This window comes from Dipodomys merriami, unplaced genomic scaffold (genome assembly GCF_024711535.1).
Source record: "Dipodomys merriami isolate MVZ:Mamm:240054 unplaced genomic scaffold, mDipMer1.0.p SCAF_5, whole genome shotgun sequence".
Classification (NCBI taxonomy): Eukaryota; Metazoa; Chordata; class Mammalia; order Rodentia; family Heteromyidae; genus Dipodomys; species Dipodomys merriami.
The window spans coordinates 45,338,499-45,358,942 of NW_027206068.1; the positions used below are offsets into that span (position 1 = coordinate 45,338,499).

Genomic DNA, 20,444 nt, shown 5'->3' on the forward strand with positions numbered 1-20,444 from the left:
TTAATAGGTTGGCTCCAGAGTTTGTGCTCTTAATTGCTTATGTTCTTACGATTTTACAGTATTTAAAAGCAATAATTATTCTAATCCTATTGCTGGGGCTTAATAGTATGAGAGAATAAATGGAGATAATAAAGAATATCAATGAAATACTTAAGATGTGGGGCTGGGGAGGTGGCTCAGTGGTAGAGCCCTTGCCTTGCATGCATGCATGAGGCCCTGGGTTCGATTCCCCAGCACCACATAAGCAAAAAGAAAAAAAGCTGGAAGTGGTGCTGTGGCTCAAGTGGTAGAGCGCTAGCCTTGAGCTGAAGAGCTGAGGGACAGTGCCTAGGCCCAGAGTTCAGGCCCCACAACCGGACCCCCCCCCAAAAAATACTTAAGATGTAATGACCTCCAGCAAAACCTTAAAATTTTTTTTGTCAAAAATAAAAGATAAATTGTAAAATCAAACTGAAACTCAGCTTTAACTGAGTTCAAAGGCAGTTGAGACTCATACTTATAGACATGCTTGATGTTTCTGAGGCAGGCTTTCATCTGTGAGTATAACTGAACGGTATGAATATAATATTATGTGCCTTGTTGTTCCACAGGTTACATTTGTTCAACTTATGAAGTACTGAGCCATGTGATAAATATTTCTCGCCCCAGTGGTTTGCATCATAGGTTTAACCCATATTTTGTAAAAGAGAGAATATTTGAGATTTATAGAATCTTTACATTAAAATAAGCTGAAATTTTCCTAACTTTAAGGAGAAAAAGGCTAGGTTTGCTAATCAAAATAATGGACTGGTGAAGTTGAAATTGGAGACATTTCTAAAGCATCAGAAACTTTGGGTTAATTAAGATTACAATTTATGAAAATCTCAATCTGGCAGAAATTGAGTTAAAGCAATTCTACCTCTACAAGGTGGGAAAGTCAGGGAAAGTAAATTAGGGTTTATAGTAGCATTTCCTATAAGTGTCCTTCAGCCTGAAATTGAATCTTCCACATAGGATAGAGGGACAGGTGTAGAGAAATACCCAATTCCTCTGGGGTTTGAGCTAAGTAATTTGGGCTTAAGTAGATCTTCTAGCTACTCTGTTTACCTGTAATCAGAGGCAAGTTGACCAGACATAATTTACTGGGATTTAGGTTTCAGAGGCTTTGGCTTACAGAAGCCCACTTGGCTACCCTGGGAGGACTTCTACCAAAGTCTTCACATAGGCATATGGTTTTGTAGAATTTGAAACATTTTAACATATTTAAACGCAATTGGTTAAGACTACTATCCCTTTTCTATCCTGACTTTCCTTCTCTTACATTTCCAAACATGTGATTGCTTTGGAATTATCAAGGGCATTTTGGATCTGGCTAGAGGGAAATTGAGTTGGGAATACATAACCTTAACTGACTTTGCATTTATTAATTAAAGAACTAGCAAAATCCAGATTAGGGAAAATTCTGGAATTAAAAAGTATATTGTGGAAAAAAAAAAAAGGAGCCAGGCATAGTGGCTCATGTCTGGGATCATGGTTTGAATTCAGCTGAGGCAGAGATAAGAGTCTCAGAAAAAAAAGTTGCAGGTGTAGCTGTGGCTCAAGAGGTAGAGTGCTAGCCCTGAGCTCAAGCCCTCAGAACAGTGCATGTACAGTGTGTACACACACAAAAAGGTATGAAAGTACATTGTAGTCAGGCTCTGGTGGCTCATCCTTATAATCTGAGCTACTCAGAAGGCTGAGATCATGGTTGAAAGACAGACAGACAGGAAAGTCTTTGAGATTCTTATCTCCAATATACTACTCAGAAAAAGCTGGAAGTGGCACAGTGACTCAGCTGGTAGAGCACTAGTCTTGAGAAAAAGAATCTCAGGGACAGCACCCAGACCCTGAGTTCAAGCCCCAGGCCTGGCAGCAAAAGACAGACAAACAAAAAGTACATAAAAATGAAGGAAGAAAGGAAGGAAGGAAGGAAGGAAGGAAGGAAGGAAGGAAGGAAGGAAGGAAGGAAGGAAGGAAGGAAGAGATGAAGGAAGGAAGGAGGGAAGGAAGGGAAGGAGGGAAGGAGGGAGGGAGAGAAAGAGAGAGGAAGTGTCAGATTATACCAACAGCAAGTCATCAGAAATAGAGAAATTATAAATAAAAGTAATAAGTAAGATTAATTTTATTTGAAAATCTAATTAAGCAAAATATTTGGATATATTGAAAAAAGATTTAATTTTCTTGCTGATTTGACCATCAAATACTAATATGGAGAAAGATGACAATAATTTATAGCTACAGTGAGCTTTATAATTGAAGAATGCTTTCAATTCAGAGTATTTACATTAATTACCACATAAAAAATTTGGAAATGTCTCAAAAGTTTACAGCTTATAAATGAAAAAAAAATTGAAATTTTCTGAAACTTGACAGTGATCCTAAAAGTTAATTGGATATGAGTTGTAAAGTCAAGAAAAGCTTTCCTAAGCAAAATATTTTAAAATTTGTTTCCATACCATAATTAGAAGAAACATTACTTATTATTCATTTTATACTATGAAAATTAATATTACAATATCATTTGTTAAAATATGAGTAATGAAAATTTTAAGAGAAATTTTTTTTGGGGGGGGTACTGGACTCTGGGCTTGAGCACTGTCCCTCAGCTCTTCAGCTCAAGGCTAGCGCTCTATCACTTGAGCCACAGTGCCACTTCTGGATTTTTCTGCTTATGTGGTGCTGAGGAATTGAACCCAGGGTCTCATGCATGCAAGGCAAGTGCTCTACCTCTGTGCTACCATCCCAGCCCAAGAGAAACTTTTATAGTAGCTTGCCAGATTGAACTTCAGAGTGAAGATCTTTTTCTGGATTTCATAGTATCTATCTATGATATTCTTCAACTATTTAAAGTGCCCAGTTTTTGGAAATTTTTCTTATCTAAATTCTATTTTACTTTTTCATCTAATTTTATATTTATAATTGTACACTTTCTTTAAAATCTACATTAAGTTTCAGATCCCTTACAACCTGGACCCAACTTTGTGGTTAATAGCTTTGATGTGAATATGTGTTGTATATTTATATAGTTTCATATATATATAACATATAGTTTCATAATAATATAGCACACATATTACAGAATGCATAAAGTAAGAAGTATCATCCACACTTATTTCTAAGCCTAAACCAATCCTTCTTACAAATTTTCTGTAACATTTTAGATCTGTTTTGTTCAATAGGTAGTCACTAATCTCTTGAGACTAGAGAACTTGAAATATGACTAAGGTAATGAATTTTAATTTATAATGATTTATTCATATTTAATTTTAATTCACATAAGTTTAAACTAATACTTGAGTGTATTTTTTAAAGCAACTAAGATATGAGAATTGCTTTTCAGCTCTAAATTTTTCAAAGGACAGAAGTAGTGTGTTATCCATGTTTTGTTGAGAAAACCATAGTCTGCATGCACTATACTGTATTTTAGCTTTTCTTTTACTGTATGGATTACACATCTTTTCATAACAATGTATTATTTATTTCTTATGTTAATTGTTTATGTAACATTCTGTTTTATTTGAACCATCTTTTCAGACAGCTGATTTTTTAAATGAATAAATGAGAGCATGTTCTGTGTTCAGAATCTTAATAAAAGTTTCAAATCCATCTCCAAATTAAATCCTCAGGTTTAGTATGCACCTAAGGCTTGCTGATCTGTTCTCTCACTGATATTTGACTCAGTTTAGGGTAGAGTGGGAATATATTCATCTGTAAGGTAGGAGTTGGACATGCATCATATTAGCCTTTTAAAAAAATACAGAAAGGTTATTAGTAAAGCAAAGTCTCTCCATTTATGAAATGTAGTCTTGCTTGGTTTTTCACTTATCTAACCTCTTACTTTTAAAGCAAAGATAGATATACAGTTTTACCATCAGGAGTTACTAACACTCATCGAGGTACTAAAACCTTGTTAAGCAAAGTAAAAAAATGATGTAGGCCCTCTCTAATCAAGAGCACATTGAAAGGAAGAAACAGTATTATGACAGATAGCTATAGTCTACTGTGTCTTAAGAATTGGTTCTTCTTCATTGCTAGATTGAATTTCAGAATTCAGAGTCTAAATTTTCCCTTTCACATCTGGTGGTACTTTTTTTTTTTTTAATCAGTGTGCAAAAGGGAGAAAAATCTGTTTATCTTCTTCCTGTGCCTCTCCCTACAAACCATCTTATGCCAGGCTTAAGGAAAAGGATTTTGCACTGGCAAATATATTCCAAAATTGTTTCCAAGCATATAAAAGTAGAGATTTACTGACATTTTTAAGAATTAAGAAAAAACTGGAGTAGTAGGACGTAGGAAACTACTTCAAAAACTAAACAGTGATAACCAGGCTGTATCGACTAGTTTATGTGTGATGTTAGTGTCTCACTACTACTGCTAGTGCAAGACACATCCTTGTATCTCCTACAATTTAAATTTCAAAAATGTAGAATTGTATTTCAACTGGCATTCCATGACACATACTTGGGAGTCCTAGCTACTCAGGTGATTTAAATATGCAGGATTGAAGTTTGAAGTCAGCCTGAGTAGAAAAATCCTTAAGATTCCATTGCCACTTAACCATCAAAAGGCTGCACTGGAGATGTGGTTCAAGTAGTGGAGCTCAACTGAAACAAGCAATCCAAGCAAGTTTGAGGCCTTGAGTTCAAACACTAGTACTGGCAAAGGAAAGAAGAAAATAAAAAGGAAAAGAAAAGAATAAAAGTTAAACAAGAGAGTAAAAGTAAAAAAAACGAGAGAATAAAAGAAAAGTAAAATTTTATAGGATTTAAGATTGCTTGAAACAGGGTTCATGACCAGTAATACTGGCTACTTGAGATGCAGAATGCAGAGTTTGAGGGGATCACATTTTTTAACTGTAAAAATACTGTACAGAGGAGTTACAGTTACATGAGTAAGGTAATAAGTACATTTCCTATTGAGCATTGTTACCCCCTCCTTTGTTTTTCCCCTACCATCCCTTCCTGCTCCACCTCCCCAACTCCTCCCTCCACCCCCACCTCCCCACAAGTTGTAAAGTTCATTTTCAACATAGTGTCTTGTACACCTCATTGTTAAAATGGGTCAACCTGTATCCTTATTTAAGCATTTAGTTATTTCCCTTCCCCTCCCCAAATTAGAAATATGTATATACTAGATGCAGGACACCAGAATCAAATAAAGTGAAAACAGGGGCTATAACATGGGGGAAGAACATACAAAAGAAACAAAAAAAAATTCACATAGTGCATTATAAATACGTTAAAGACAATAGCAAGAACCCCTATTTTGGGTTCATTTCACTTAGCATTATCTTATATGGTCATATGTAGATAGCTTTTGACCCTTTCTGCTTGTCTTAGACATATGCTAGTTATTGCAAATAAGGGAAACCATGGGACCTATGTTTCTTTGTGCCTGGCTTACTTCACTTAATATAATTTTTTCCAAGTCTTTCCATTTTCTTTTTTTTTTTTTTTTTTTTTTTTTTTTTTGTCGGTCGTGGGGCTTGAACTCTGGGCCTGGGCGCTGTCCCTCAGCTCTTCAGCTCAAGGCGAGCGCTCTACCACTTGAGCTACAGCGCCACTTCCGGTTTTCTGGTGGTTTATTGGAGATAGGAGTCTCACGGTCTCTCCTGCCCGGGCTGGCTTTGAACCGCGATCCTCAGATCTCAGCCTCCTGAGTAGCTAGGATTACAGGCGTGAGCCACCAGCGCCCGGCTCAGTCTTTCCATTTTCTAACAAATGGGAGGATGTCATTTCTGATGGAGGCATAGAGTTCCATTGTGTGTGTGTGTGTGTGTGTGTGTGTGTGTGTGTGTGTGTGTGTGTGTGTGTGTGTGTGTGTGTGTGTGTGTGTGTGTGTGTGTGTGTGTGTGTGTGTGTGTGTGTGTGTGTACATACCATATTCTCTTGATCCATTCTCTACTGAGGGGCATCTAGGCTGGTTCCATATCTTAGCTCTGGTGAATAATGCTGCAATAAACATAGTTGTGCTGGTAGCTTTAGTATGGCCTTGTTTGTGATCATTTGAGTAAATGCCCTAAAGTGGGATTGCTGGATCATAGGGGAGCTCTGTGTGAGTAAATGCTGCAAAGTGGGATTGCTGGGTCACAGGGGAGCTCTATGTAGAGTCTTTTGAGGAACCTGAGGGAGTCACATTTTGAAGCCAGCACAACCATAAAGTTTGCTTCAATCAATGATTGGGTGCAGTTCACATCTGTCATACCAGCCACAGGGAACCCAGAATGGTTGAGCATATGGGGTTGACCTGTCAACCTCATTGACACCAAGAAGCATAAGAAAGAGGGTTACAGCCCAGGCTAATCAGGACATAAAGTGGAACCCTACCTTAAAGATAACCAATATAAAAGAGGCTGGAGGCAGGACTGATAAGTAGGGTCCTGTCTAGCAAATATAAGGGCCTGAATCACGAGTACTGCCAAAAAATAAAAATAATGAAAGCCTAAGGGGTTGTGATATATGGTATGTATGAATGGAATAAGTGTGTTAGATGAACAAATGAGTAAAAAAGTAAATCATGCTGTTTTGAGTGTATATAGTTGTTAGAGCTTTGTGCCCAGGCAGCAGGGGACTAGAGAAAGCAGAGAGGATTAGCCAGAAAGAAACAGTTATGTAGTGATGGCAGAAAAGCAATAACCACTAAAACTGAGATAGTGTCAAGTGGATCCTTGAGGTTGAAGACAGTTATTAGGAAATTAAAAGATCACTTTTTGTGTGAAATCAGGAGAGTAACAACCTCAGTTTAGATTTACTAGTACTTGTTATGGTTGTAGTGTTACTGAAATGACAAATGAGGAGATGGTGGTATGGGCCTCGTAGATTTACCAGAAATGTAAAACTTGTCAATATATTTAGAGGAGTTGACAAAGTAAATCCGAACTGTCACGTGAAATTATTAATGAAGAAACTGACAGAGAAACTTCACTTAAATTTGACTTAAAATGAATAGGAATAGCTAACAGAATAGTCCTTGATTGGGGCAGACTTTTAGAGCATGCTTTGAGTTGAGGTTCTATGGATGATTCAGAATCTTTCTCTTTGCCCTCCCTTTCCACTTTGTATAGGCCTTATCTTCAGTTTGGCCAAGATGGATGACTACAGCAGCTTCTTATCTGTTGGTCATTTTAGTTTCCCATGTTGTATTGTTTTCCCGTGTTACATGGATCTTTTGATGTATAAAAAAGTTTTTAATTTTAATGTTGAATTCATCATCTTCTCCTTTTTGGTTAGCACTTTCTAGGTCCTGTGCAAATCATCTGTCTGACCCCAAATCAAGAAAACACTCCTTTATGTAATCTTCTAGAAACTTTTACTGTTTTACTAATCACATTTAAATTTACAGTCTGCTTGGATTTCCTTTAAAATTTTCTGGCTGCAGAGCTGCAGATTTTTGGCATCAGTGCTAAAGAGTTTTCCTGAGATTTCTGAGTATTGCCCTAGTATGTAATGTCTTCCTATCCCAGAGGAAATGATAGAATCTCTGATCTGTTTTGCCATACATTAGTGTACATTTCTTTGTTTAAATACATGGGATTTTTGCCTTTCTTTGGGATATGTGTTACTACTTTTAAGAAGAGAGGAATGATCTCAATGTGTTAGTGGTTGGAAAAGGAGAAAAAAATTAGGAGACAGCATCTATTTATAACTAATTATCTGTTACATTGTATATTCAGGGTATCCTCTTGAGTGTGAGATTCTGAGACTGTGAACTTCAGGATTCCTTGATCCTTTATTTTTTACATTGTCATATTTTGAGGTATCCAAAATGTGAGAAAAGTATTCCAGATGGTATTTCTTTTTTCATTTTTTTAGAATGTTTCCATCTAATCCTCTCCATCAAAAGAAAAATTCCTCTTGGAATTGCCTCTCTTATTATTTGTATTCACTTTTAAACCTTGACAACCATTTGAACATATTGCAGGCTTTTTTTTTTTTAAGAGAGTGAGGCATTAGGTCAAGTTCTGTATGCTGTGTTGCAGAAAGGAAATTTAGATTAACCAAAGAACAGCTATTTTAAACCCCTTCATATTCCAAAAAATAAAAATTAAAGTATTCACATGTTATAGAAAAGTACCATGCAGTCTGGTGTGTGTGTGTGTGTGTGTGTGTGTGTGTGTGTGTGTGTGTGTGTGTGTGTGTGTGTGTGTGTGTGTGTGTGTGTGCGCGCGCGTGTGTGTGTGTGTGTGTGTGTGTGTGTGTGTGTGTGTGTGTGTGTGTGTGTGTGTGTGTGTGTTTTCTTTTTTTTCAGTCTTGGGGCTTGAACTCTAGGCGTCGGCCCAGTGTTCCTATTGTCCAAGACTGGTACTCTACCACTTGAGCCACAGCACTATTTCCATTTTTTTCTGAGTAGTTTGTTAGAGATAAGAGTCTCAAAGACTTTCTAGCTCAAGATGGCTTTGAACCATGATCCTCAGATCTCATCTTCTAAGTAGCTAGGATTACAGGTGTGAGCCACCCATGCCCAACTGTGTTTGGTTTTATACAACAGATGAATTTAGGAGAAGGGTTAGTCATTCAGTGGATCTTTTTTTTTTTTTGTCAGTGGTAGGTCTTGAACTATGGGTCTGGGCACTGTTCCTGAATTCTTCAGCTCAAGACTAGCATACTCTACCACTTGAGCCACTGCTCCACTTCCAGTATTCTGGTGGTTAATTGGAGGTAAGAGTCTCAGGGACTTTTCTGCCCAGGATGGCTTTGAACCATGATCCTCAGATCTCAGCCTCCTGATTAACTAGGATTACAGGCATGTGCCACCAGTGCCTGCCTTCTTTTTTTATTGTAAGATTGGAGTACATCTTTTTTAGCTCAAAAGGTACTACTTACATGATTGGTTAAACTACAGTCTGAATGGATTTTGGTATCAAGATAACTTCATAGTCTCATTAATGTGTCTCTATAGTAAATTATGTGAGATATGGGTTTTCTCTTCAAATCAAAAGTCCCATTCTAAATTTTCTTACAAAATGAACCAGATTTTATTATGGCACTTGACAATAAGTTATAGAAATATGGCTTAATCAGAACAAATTCATGTTTTATAGGTGAAATAAAATGAGGGGTGTTTATATGTTTTATTTTGATGGGGGAGATTAGTAGGGTTTGGATCAGTAGCAAACATTGGACTTCTCCCTCTGGTATTAGTTGATGGTCCACTTTTTGTACTCTTAACTGTTTCAGTGTTAAAGCGTGACTTCATACTCTCTGACACTCTCCCATTGAAAAGTTTTGTCTCTGTCCTCTCCTTTTGAGTCCAGACAAGTTTATGACTGTGTTACCCAATAGAGTATGGTAGAGACTGACTCACAGGGGTTAGTCACAGATTCTGGCCTGTTCATTGGAACATTTACCCTTAGGACCCAGAACCATCATATAAAAACTCCCAACTAGCTTGAGGTTCACATTGCTGTAAGGACCATGTATGTAAATGATATGGGCTGTCATTCCCCACTGAGCTCAACTGTATTCTGTCCATTCATTGCCTGTATGAATGAAGTTTTCTTGGACTCTCCAGATCACTTATTTGTTAGCTGAATGGTAAATTTCACCATAACTTCTCACATCAATAAACAGAACAGTACTTAGGTATGCCTGAATTTCTGAACTACAAATTTGTGAGGTATGATTAAAAAAAAATCATTGTTTTTGAAGTAGCTTGTTATATACCAATAGTTAATGGAAATATTAACCAAAATTAGAGGGAAGGATTGGGGTTTGCTACTGACAAAATTCATTTATCCAAAACATCATCCCAAATGTACTGCTGAATATAATTTAGAGTTTCTAACAGGAAGATAGTTTGGAGATAATTCAGAAAGAAGAAATCATATGAATAAGAGTAGAAAGACAGGGTCAGGTGCCAGTGTTCATGCCTGTAATGCTAGTTACTCAAGAAGCAGAGATCTGAGGATCACCATCAGCCCATTTAGAAAGTCCATAAGACTCTTATTTCTAATTAAGTATCCAAACAGAAGTGGAGCTGTTGTTCAAGCAGTGGATTGCTAGTCTTGAGCCAAAATAAAGCTACAGATCCTGAGTTCAAGCCTTGCCACCTGCATAATAAACACATAAATGAATGAAAAGGAGGAAGGATAAGGCATATATAAAACAGCGAGTAATTAGGTTTGAATGTAAGTATAGGGTATCTTTAGTGAAAGATTAGATGAAAGAAAATTAAGAACATAGTATCCAAGACTTGAATGTTGATTTGACAGAATTCTGCACTTGGAACCACTAAAGACTTTTTGCAAAGAAAAGTTTGATCCCTCTTTCAGTGTTTTGCTTTTCTTTTTGGCCAGTCCTGTGGCTTGAACTCAGGGCCTGGGCACTGTTCCTGAGCTTTTTTGCTCAAGACTAGCACTCCACCATTTGAGCCACAGTGCCACTTCAGGCTTTTTTTGCTTATGTGATACTGAGGAATTGAACCCCAGGCTTAATGCATGCTAGGAAAGCACTCTACCAGTAAGCCACATTCCTAGCCTTTTTTGGTGGGTTTGTTGTTGTTGTTGTTTTCAGATGTTTGTGGGATAGGATTTAGGAAAGTGCTTTTTTGTGACATTGTTGTTATATTATTAGAATAAGACACTTGACTGCCATCTGCTGGAAAATGGTTAAAACAAATACACAACATATACCTGTGGTGTGGATGCTCTTCTCAGATGTAACACCCTTGTGTATTCCAAAACAATTTATTTAGTAAACAATCTGTAACCCTAGTTACATATAGTTGAGAGTGTATGGATTTGTTATCAAAGGGGAAGGAGGAAACTTCAAATCTGAATGATAGCAAAATTGATAGTAACCTCAATAGAAGTAGAACCTCTTCCTTGGGAATACGTTTACAAAACAAGAATCGTTCCTAATTCAGGCATTTCATTAAGCTTATCATTTTGTTTTTTCATTCCAATGCTTTTCACTTATCTCTTCTAGAATCTCAGCTCTCTACCCATTAGGACATCTGGGAATGTTGATAGATTCTTTTGTGTTGCATACAACTTCTATCTTTTTTTAATTTTAACTTTTAAAAAATTTATTGTAAAACGGGGGTTACAGTTACATAAGTAAGGTAATGAGTACATTTCTTTTTAAACACTGTTACACCATCCTTCATTTTCTCACACTTACTACTTCCTTCTATCCTTTCCTTTATCTGTGAACATTACTTCTTAATCTCATTTGCAGGTACTCAGATCTCCATGCTTACTCTTTTGTACACATTAGTTACTTAGTAAATATACATTGATTTGAATTACAAATTGTTGCCTTTAAAAGATCATTTTTCAGGTTTTCCAGGAGCTATTAGTGTCCAGAGCTAAGGCAAAACTGATCTTAAAAATATTTGTTTTAGAATGTATTTTCTACACAATGGGTTATCTTTATTGGAGCACCTGTTCTCAGATTATTATAAATTATTTACCATGTCTCTGTCATATGGAAGCATCTCATTCAGAAAATATTTTCAAACAAAATTAAAGCTTCCCAGCCTCTAACTTAGGGAAGAATAGATAAGTTACTTTTTCAAATGAACTATACAATTTGTAGTTGAGATGGAAGGGAAAAACTGGGAGAGAGTGAGGGAAGGTGTCACATTGGCCAAGCAAAATGTATTCTTTACCTGACTTATGTAACTGTAACCCCTCAGTGCATCACTTTTATAATAACAATTAAAAGAATAAAGTAAAAATTTAAAGGTTACTTTCTCTTTTTAAATTTTGATTTTGAAATTGGTTTAAGTAAATTAATTTTTTCACATTTTAATACTTTCATTTGATGTTACTTATTAACATTCTTACTACTACAATTTACTCATCTAAGTTAGTTTTTTTCCTTATTTGTGGTGCTGTCTATCAAGGCAAAGTTAAGAACTTGGCTCTTCTGATAATTTGACATTGTATGGGTACTTTGTGCAAAGTGCTATGGGAGGCTTCAGGCAAGATACAAAGGGTTCAGTTTGCTTCTGCCTTACAGGAAAAACTTGCTTAGTAGAAGTAGACATATGTAACTGCTTCAGGGCAGGCGATGACAAGGGTCATAATATAGTACAGAGCCAGAGTCCCTATGTAAACATCACTCTATACTGGCCCACATACATGGACTTGCCATATTTCTTTCCTGAAGTGCACATTTAACTCGTAACTTTCCTAGGTTATATTAGTGTATTTTTTCTTCAAAGGTTGTTTTAAGTCAAAGGCACACAATCTGTACTTACATTTTAACAGAATATAGCTTTAAATGCATTGAATAACATTTGCTTTAGCATGTTTGATTTTTAAAATGCTTTTAAGCTAGCACAATCAAAAGAAAGCAGAGTGATATTAAATAAACAAGAATATAAAACAGAAGTTTTATGTTTATGTAAATTCAATATTGAAGAAATACATATCCTGAAATTCCCTAGCCAAATTGTGTCTTAAAATGTTTTGAGCACAGGAAACAAAAGTTATAAACAATCTAGTAAGATTTTTTTTAAGTATATGTAATGTTCATAAGTCCAATTATATAGTAATTAAAATATTGAATATGAATAATTGATATTAGAATTACTTTTTATTCACTTAAAACCTGATACTTTTGTAGTCATTGGAAACTCAGTGTTATTAAAATGTTAATTTAAATATGTATTTAAGGTCTGATGTTTGAAATAAAAAGCTACTATTGCTTCTTTTTAAATAATCATTATCTATATATTAGTTTAATCTCAAAACCTGAATAAAGAGATTGTAATTGAACCAAATATACACATCATATAAAATCAAATGCTACTGGAAAATCTTGATGTTTGCTTAAAGCTGGACATAAAATTAGTAGTATTGGGTGATTTGTATAATAAATAAACCAAGCTTACTAACCTATTAATGATGATTTACTATAACTAAATAAATACACTCTTACTAAGTTGAAGCAGCTTTTTCCTTACTGTATATTTTCCTTTATATCTTCATTAAAAGTAAACAATTAGAAATGAAGAATGTCATTCAATTTACAGAAAATAATAAAGATGGTATCATCTTAAACAGGGAAGTGAGAGAAATGTCCAATGATGCTGAGAAGTGTTTAGATATACTCTAGGAAATACTGAGATTCACCCTAAGAAAATGCAAGCTAATACACCAAGGTGCAAACAATGTGAAATTGATATTCAATAAGAAAAAATGCTTTGTAATGTGGAAAGGGAGCTCAGGTAATATCAGATAGCAGAGTAGACAGGAGGTTGCAATGGGATATGGCAGTCACAAAGAACCCTTGACATTTGGGAGGTCATCTTGCAAACTCGTTATAATAAAGTAGAAAAGCAGAAGTCGTTAGGAATTGTCAATAGTAAGACTCTGTGTGTCTTTTACCAGCCCAAGAACTTGCAAACCAGCATTTTGAGTAATTTGGAAATTGAAATTATAGTATTTGGAACTTAGGGTATAGCTCATTGGTAGAGCATTTGTGTGGCATATGTGAAGTTCTGGGTTTTTGTTTTTGTTTTTGTTTTTTCGTCAGTCATGGGGTTTGAACTCTGGGCCTGGGCACTGGCCTCAGCTATTCAGCTCAAGGCAAACACTCTACTACTTGAGTCACAGCTGCCACTTCCAGTTTTCTGGTGGTTAATTGGAGATAAGAATCTCACAGACGGGTTGGGAAGGTGGCTCAGTGGTAGAGCGCTTGCCTTGCATGCTCAAGGCCCTGGGTTCGATTCCTCAGCACCACATAAGCAAAAAGAAAAAAAGCCGGAAGTGGCGCTGTGGCTCAAGTGGTAGAGCGCTAGCCTTGAGCTGAAGAGCTGAGGGACAGTGCCCAGGCCCAGAGTTCAGGCCCCACGACCGGACCCAAAAAAAAAAAAAAAAAAAAAAGAATCTCACAGACTTCCCTGCCCTGGCTGGCTTTGAACTGTAATCCTCAAATCTCAGCCTCCTGAGTAGCTAGGATTACAGGTGTGAGCCACCAAAGCCCAGTGAAGTTCTGGGTTTTATCTCTAGAGTTTTATCCCTAGAGTACTTCAGTAACTACCAAAAGAGAATAATTGACTTAATAAAAATAACATTTTAAAGTGAGATTTTTTTTTTACTTTGGTTAAGAAATAAAACCATACCAAGTTATTACTTAGATACAAACTGTTTGAGACAGTTTGCTTAGATTAAGATGAGCAACCTTGGAAGGGTGGGATAGTATGAACTCTTTCATAGTAACTAAGCCAATTGTACACATTGTGAAATTGCATTTTAAGTCAATGGTGGAAACTGGATTACTTGAAATAATTTGGATTTCATGAAAAACTCCAGTAGGTAACAGTGCCACAAATGATTGGAAACAGCGTGTTTTAACAATGAGATCATATTTCTACTGTTGTCTGTACTGGTTAGATTACTCTGCCTCATTGTTTACAATCTGTGGCTCAGTGTATACACTCAGGAACACTCCAGATGTCCTTGCCAAGGAACTCTGCCCTTTCTCTTAGCACCCCTTTTGATCTAGGCATCTAAAATTTCTTTGACTGTGTTACCTCTTATCTCAGCAACTTGCCTGCTGTTTGTTTTCAAAGCACTTCCTTCCCTGTGTATACCTGCTATTCTGTCCTAGTGTTGATTGTACTTGTACTTCATCTGTCACTGCCTACTACTGATGACATTTTTTTGCTCTCATTCTTAATATGACTCTTATTTTTTTAAGTATAGACAAATACAATGTTTTGACTTCTCACCTGTAGGTGATTAAAGTCCTATTCCTAGTGTTCCCTACCAACAATTTAAAAAAAAAGCAACAAAACACAGATTTCCCACAGATTTCTTCTTAATACCAGTGAGGACAACATTCTTATTGATCAAAAACTGGAATTAAATTTAACTCTCACTCATAGCCTGTCACTTATCACTTTACTATTTGTTGGTTTCTCTCTTTACCAGTGAAATACACAACGGGTCTTAAAATCTTTCCCTTGAAATACTCCCTTTAGTGCTAGCAGAATATTCTTGTGCTAAATAATAATATTTAATAAAATCCTGATTGTCTCAGAAACTAATTTAGATAAATTTACATTCTGTACTAGTTTATAAAAAACCTTATGAAAAGAAATAAACTATAAAGAATATTTAATAATTTTATACTAAGACCCTAAAATTTGCCTCTTTAGAGACTATAGTTTTTAAAGTTTGCTTTATGGACCCATTTATCATTTCTTTAAAAAAATATATATATATATATATACTGTACAGAGGGATTACAATTATATGAGCAAGGTAATGAGCCCATTTCCTGTCGAGCATTGCTACCCCCTCCTTTGTTTTTCCCCTAACTTCTGTTTCTGTGTCAGGGTTAGGCTTGTACTGAGGACTGTAAATGAGGTGTGTGTGTGTGTAAATGAGGTGTGTGTGTGTGTGTGTGTGAGAGAGAGAGAGAGAGAGAGAGAGAGGTTTTCCAGTACTAGGGCTTAAATTCAAGGGCCTAGGGCTCTTAACTGAGCTTTCTTACTCATGGCTGGCACTCTACCACTTTGAGCCATGCCTCCAGACCAGCATTTTGCTGGATGATTGGAGATGATGTTGAACCTCATAATTCATAGTCACAGGTTCCTGAATAGCTAGCATTACAGGTATCAGCAATCAGCACCTGGTAAAACTCGCATTCTTGTTATGGATAACAATTATGGTTGGCTGATAATTCATATATTTCATAAATATTTATTGATCTGATTCTAAGCATTGTGCTAGAATATAATATGTAGTAAGTAAGATAGATAAGAGCAAGCAAGATAGAGAAGAGCCCTGTCCACATGGCTTTCAATTGTCTGAGACTGATTATAACAGTTAAATAAAGTGGAAATCCAAAGGTGGTGTACATTTAACCTAACAGATGAAACAGTGGGAAAGAGTGAGGAAGGAAGTCAGTAGCAACATTGAAGAGCGCTGCAGAACACAGTGTACTTAAAGCAGAGGAGAAAGACTGGTGTGAGTATCCTGAAGATCTGGTGGTAGAATAGAACGATGAGCTTCTTGAAGATAGGAGAGAAAAGGGGCTGCTAATTAGAAGTGAGCCTGGGATTCTTACAGGCTTATTCATCAGTACTATTTTTCTTTGGGAACATACTTACTAAACTTAGACAAGAAAATTCTCAAGCATGTAATAAATGGTTGAACACGTCTCCTTAGTTACATATCATTCTAATAATAGAAAAATAACTTTAGTCAGTTCAGAGCATTTGTTTCAGATAGACTTTTTTTGCGGGGGGGGGGGGGGGGGGGGGAGGGAGGGGGCGGGGAAGGCGAGGAGTCTGGTCTTGGGGCCTGAACTCTGGGCCTGGGCGCTGTCCCTCAACTCTTCAGCTCAAGGCTAGCACTCTACCTCTTGAGCCCCAGCACCACTTCCGGCTTTTTTCTGAGGAATCGAACCCAGGGTCTCAGGCATGCAAGGCAAGTGCTCTACCACTGAGCCACCTTCCTTGCCCCTCATATAGACTCTTAAATTAGAATTTAGATGTAGTAGTTAGAACTCAACTTTGACAGTTTTCTGACTTTACTAAAATTGTGACAGTGAGTGTGCTATGACATGGGATTATACTGTAGCAGGAAATGGAAATTAGTTCTTTTTGTTTTCTTTTTGTCTTGTTTGTGTATCTGTCTTTGGGAAGGTATGAGCAACACAGAAATGGAGGGACAAAGGATGAACAAATGAAGCATTGGTACTTATTATAATGGAGCAACCTTTCAAATAAGCAGCAGACACTTTTTTTTTCCTCCAGAGGGACATAGGTGATTAGTTCCATCAATCAATTTTCAAAAATATATTTTATTGTAAGTTGTTGCTTATCCAAGACATGTCCATTGACATAATATTTATTACTTACATTTTCAGGCTATTTATACTAGGAAATAAAACTTTTACTGTTTAACATTAAGTTCATTTGATCAATAAATTGATATTACCTCAGGTTTCAAACTTGGTCATTGTTAGGTTTTTAAAAAGAATTAGCCAAGTAAGAACAGCACCACACATGTGGTAGTCAGATAAGGGGAAGGTTTATTCATCGTTCTGGCTGGCACCAGGCCATGTTGGTCCTCCACATGGCTGGGAAAGGCCTGGGAATGAGAGCTGGGAAAGAGAAGAGAAGGAAAGAGCTGAGAAAGAGCTGAGAAAAAAGCTAGAGCCGGGCGCTGGTGGCTCACGCCTGTAATCCTAGCTACTCAGGAGGCTGAGATCTGAGGATCGCGGTTCAAAGCCAGCCCGGGCAGGAGAGACCGTGAGACTCCTATCTCCAATAAACCACCAGAAAACCGGAAGTGGCGCTGTAGCTCAAGTGGTAGAGTGCTCGCCTTGAGCTGAAGCGCTAAGGGACAACGCCCAGGCCCAGAGTTCAAGCCCCACGACCGACAAAAAAAAAAAAAAAAAAAGCTAGAAAACAGCATCTAGGCCTGGGCTAGGCCTTATTTAGGGTATAGGTGGAGAAAGGTGTGGCCACATCAAATTCAGATGTGACCTCATCGGATGCAGATATGACCTCTTCCAGGTGTGCCAGTTGCCCAGGTAATGCAGGTAACTGGGCGGAGACTTTGCTGCGAGGAGGGTGGAGTCTGCTCGCCATCCAGGAGCAGACCTTACAGTCTTGAATAAAATAGGTTCTCATGTAGTTTAGAAGTAGTATACCTAGTTTAGAAGTAGTATACCAGGTGCAAGTGCAGGAAACACTTGCTGTTACTGCATAATAAAGGAACCCCTGCACCCCTTATAATTTATATATTCATAACTGCTTCTTGTTGAATTGATTATTCTAAATGGTGCAGGTGCGGCTTTGGTGGAAAACATGTAATTCTCTTTAGGCAATCACCACCAGCTTCTCTAAGGTGCTTAATTTTTTCTTTCCTTTGATACTGTAAGCTGGTTAATATTGAGAGTAAACTCAACATTTCATTTGAAGCTCAAAGATGTGATTGTTTTGAAAACTTTCCTAACACTCATTTTTTCATTACTTTACTATATCTAGAATTTCCTATTTGATCATTTGTATGTTTAGACATTAATTTGAAAACACAATATTTATATTATGCCTTGTTTCAGGCACAGATCTAGATGTTGGTGACACATTGGTGACCAGGACAAACACCTTCATTTTGTTTACTGGGGTTCATATTCTAGTGGATTCTATAGGCCTGCTTCCTCATTCTGCTTTTACAGAACCTCTAGACTGAAGAAATGTTTCAGACAAATGATTCAAGTTGTGCCTTTCACAATCCTTTCACCCCCTAAAGATGACATGAGTGTGTATGGGCATGACTTTATTATGAATAGTGAGCATTCCAAGAAATTAAGCTCTTAGCCAAAAGTAAGATTAAACAATCTGCATTGCTAAGCATATTTATTTTACCTTCAACTCTAGAGCATTAGTACTGCACAACAGCATTTTCATAGAGTTAATAAGTAGCTAAAGATTTTTTTCCAGGAGATCCTTAGAGGCTAATATGGATACAGTACTTAGCCCCAGGATATAATGGCAGTGATGACCACTGCTACTTCAATAACAGTTAATGCTTATGGGCAAAATACTATTTTTAAGACCTTTGCATGTATCATTGAGCTTAACCATCAAAATGTTTCTTTGAAGTTGATGATGTTATTGTAACTCCATATATAAAGGAGCTGAGATTAAGTCACTTGCTCAAGATTCCAGGAGGCAATGTTAAATGAGATCTCAAGCAATCTGGCTGACAGCCTCTGTCACTTAAATATATGCTTGCCTTTTTCCACTTTTAGTAATTTGCTTTCTTGTAGATATATTAATTTCTGACAAACACATTATATACTATGAGTATTAAAGGGAACATGCTGGCGTTTATTTTGGCAGCACATATGCTAAAATTGTAACAATGCAGAGAAGATTAGCATGGCCCTTGGGCAAAGATGACACATAAATTTGTGAAGCATTCTATATATTTAAGATAATAAATATTTTTGGGGGGCGGGGGTCCAGTCGTGGGGCCTGAACTCTGGGCCTGGGCGTTATCCCTCAGCTCTTCAGCTCAAGGCTAGTGCTCTACCACTTGAGCCACAGCCCAACTTCCAGCTTTTTTTCTTTTTGCTTATGTGGTGCTGGGGAATCGAACCCAGGGCCTCAGGCATGCAAGGCAAGCGCTCTACCACTGAGCCACCTTCCCAGCCCTAGATAATAAATATTTTTAAAAGAATTAGAAGAAACAAATAAAAGGAAAGAAAGAAAGAAGAAAGGAAGGAAGGAAGGAAGGAAGATAAGAAAGAAAAAAGAAAGGAAAAAAGGGAACATACATGCTGACTTTTTTCATTATGATTTTTTTTTCCTTATTCAGAACTAGTGTACCTTCGAAATACTTTTTCCCTCATTAATTGTAATTCTGGCATATAGTGGCCTATGTATTAATTTGTTTCAGTTCTTAATTTTGTTTACTTATTCGTTTATTAGTTACCTAGTACTTGGCAGGTTCATCCAAATTAAAGTGAAATATTAGTCAAAATTATTGCCTACAAAATTTTATTTTTTTAGAAAACAACAAAAACACAAAAGTGGCCTTCATGTTTTTCATAAAAGAAAACATAATTTTTCCGCCCTCACAGTTTTAGAAAGATTTTTCTCTTTTCTCAGAGTCTAATGGAAGGGCATTTGAGGTAGTATCACCTCCATCTTCCTATCTCTGCAGTTTGCATCCTGGACATACACTACTTTCTTCTATTGCCCATAAATTTCTGTTCATCCTCCAAGGTTCAGCTGAATTGTCTTGAGGACTCCTGCCCTCAGTTTTTGCTTCATTTTGTTTGATCATTTATTAATTCAGCTCTTTGATATTATTTTTGTTGTTTCCATTTTTTTTCATTGCTAGGTCCTCAACATAGTGGTTGAGTGAATGTACAAATGTATTAGAGCTCTTACTATGATGTATTTAATAATTATGTACATATTTTAACGATGCTTTCCTATTTCCCCAAACTGTGACCTTCTTATTTATTCATCTTTGTATTTCCCTCAATATCTAAAAATTTTAATTTATTAGGAAATGTTTATTGAATTAATCATTCAACAATTAATTAGTTCTTTTGCATCTGTGTGTACTGGATGGAGCTGATTGGAGTGTGAGGACTGAATCAAGAATTGCTGAATGAGTAGTGATCTTTTATTGCTTTATCCAGAAGTTTAGCATTTATGTGTGTGTAATTTACCCATTTGGGCACACCAGTCAGAATGAATCTCAGACACTTATTTCAGGGCAACCTGGTAAGTGAAATAGTAGACATAGTGAACATTCCATACATCTGCTCTTTTAATTCAGGACTCTTTTAATTCAGGACTTTAGCTTCCACAAACATTTCAAAAACAAGTGTTCTTTATGTTGTTTTTGTTTTATTTTAAGTTTATTTTTTATTTTATAGATATTTTAGAGAATTGTGTTTTCAATTTTAGAATGAATTTGTTATGAAAAGGACTTCATT

The 20,444-nt window shown here is 36.6% G+C and overlaps 1 protein-coding gene and 1 non-coding gene across 7 annotated transcripts in view; both read left to right on the forward strand.

The window, feature by feature from the left end:
- Umad1 (UBAP1-MVB12-associated (UMA) domain containing 1) overlaps window positions 1–20,444 on the forward strand; it is a 160,186-nt gene that overhangs the window by 61,468 nt on the left and 78,274 nt on the right. The window lies entirely within an intron of this gene.
- On the forward strand, window positions 18,816–18,922 carry LOC138810309 (U6 spliceosomal RNA). The gene has a single exon (XR_011367106.1). It is a non-coding gene; the product is annotated as a U6 spliceosomal RNA (small nuclear RNA).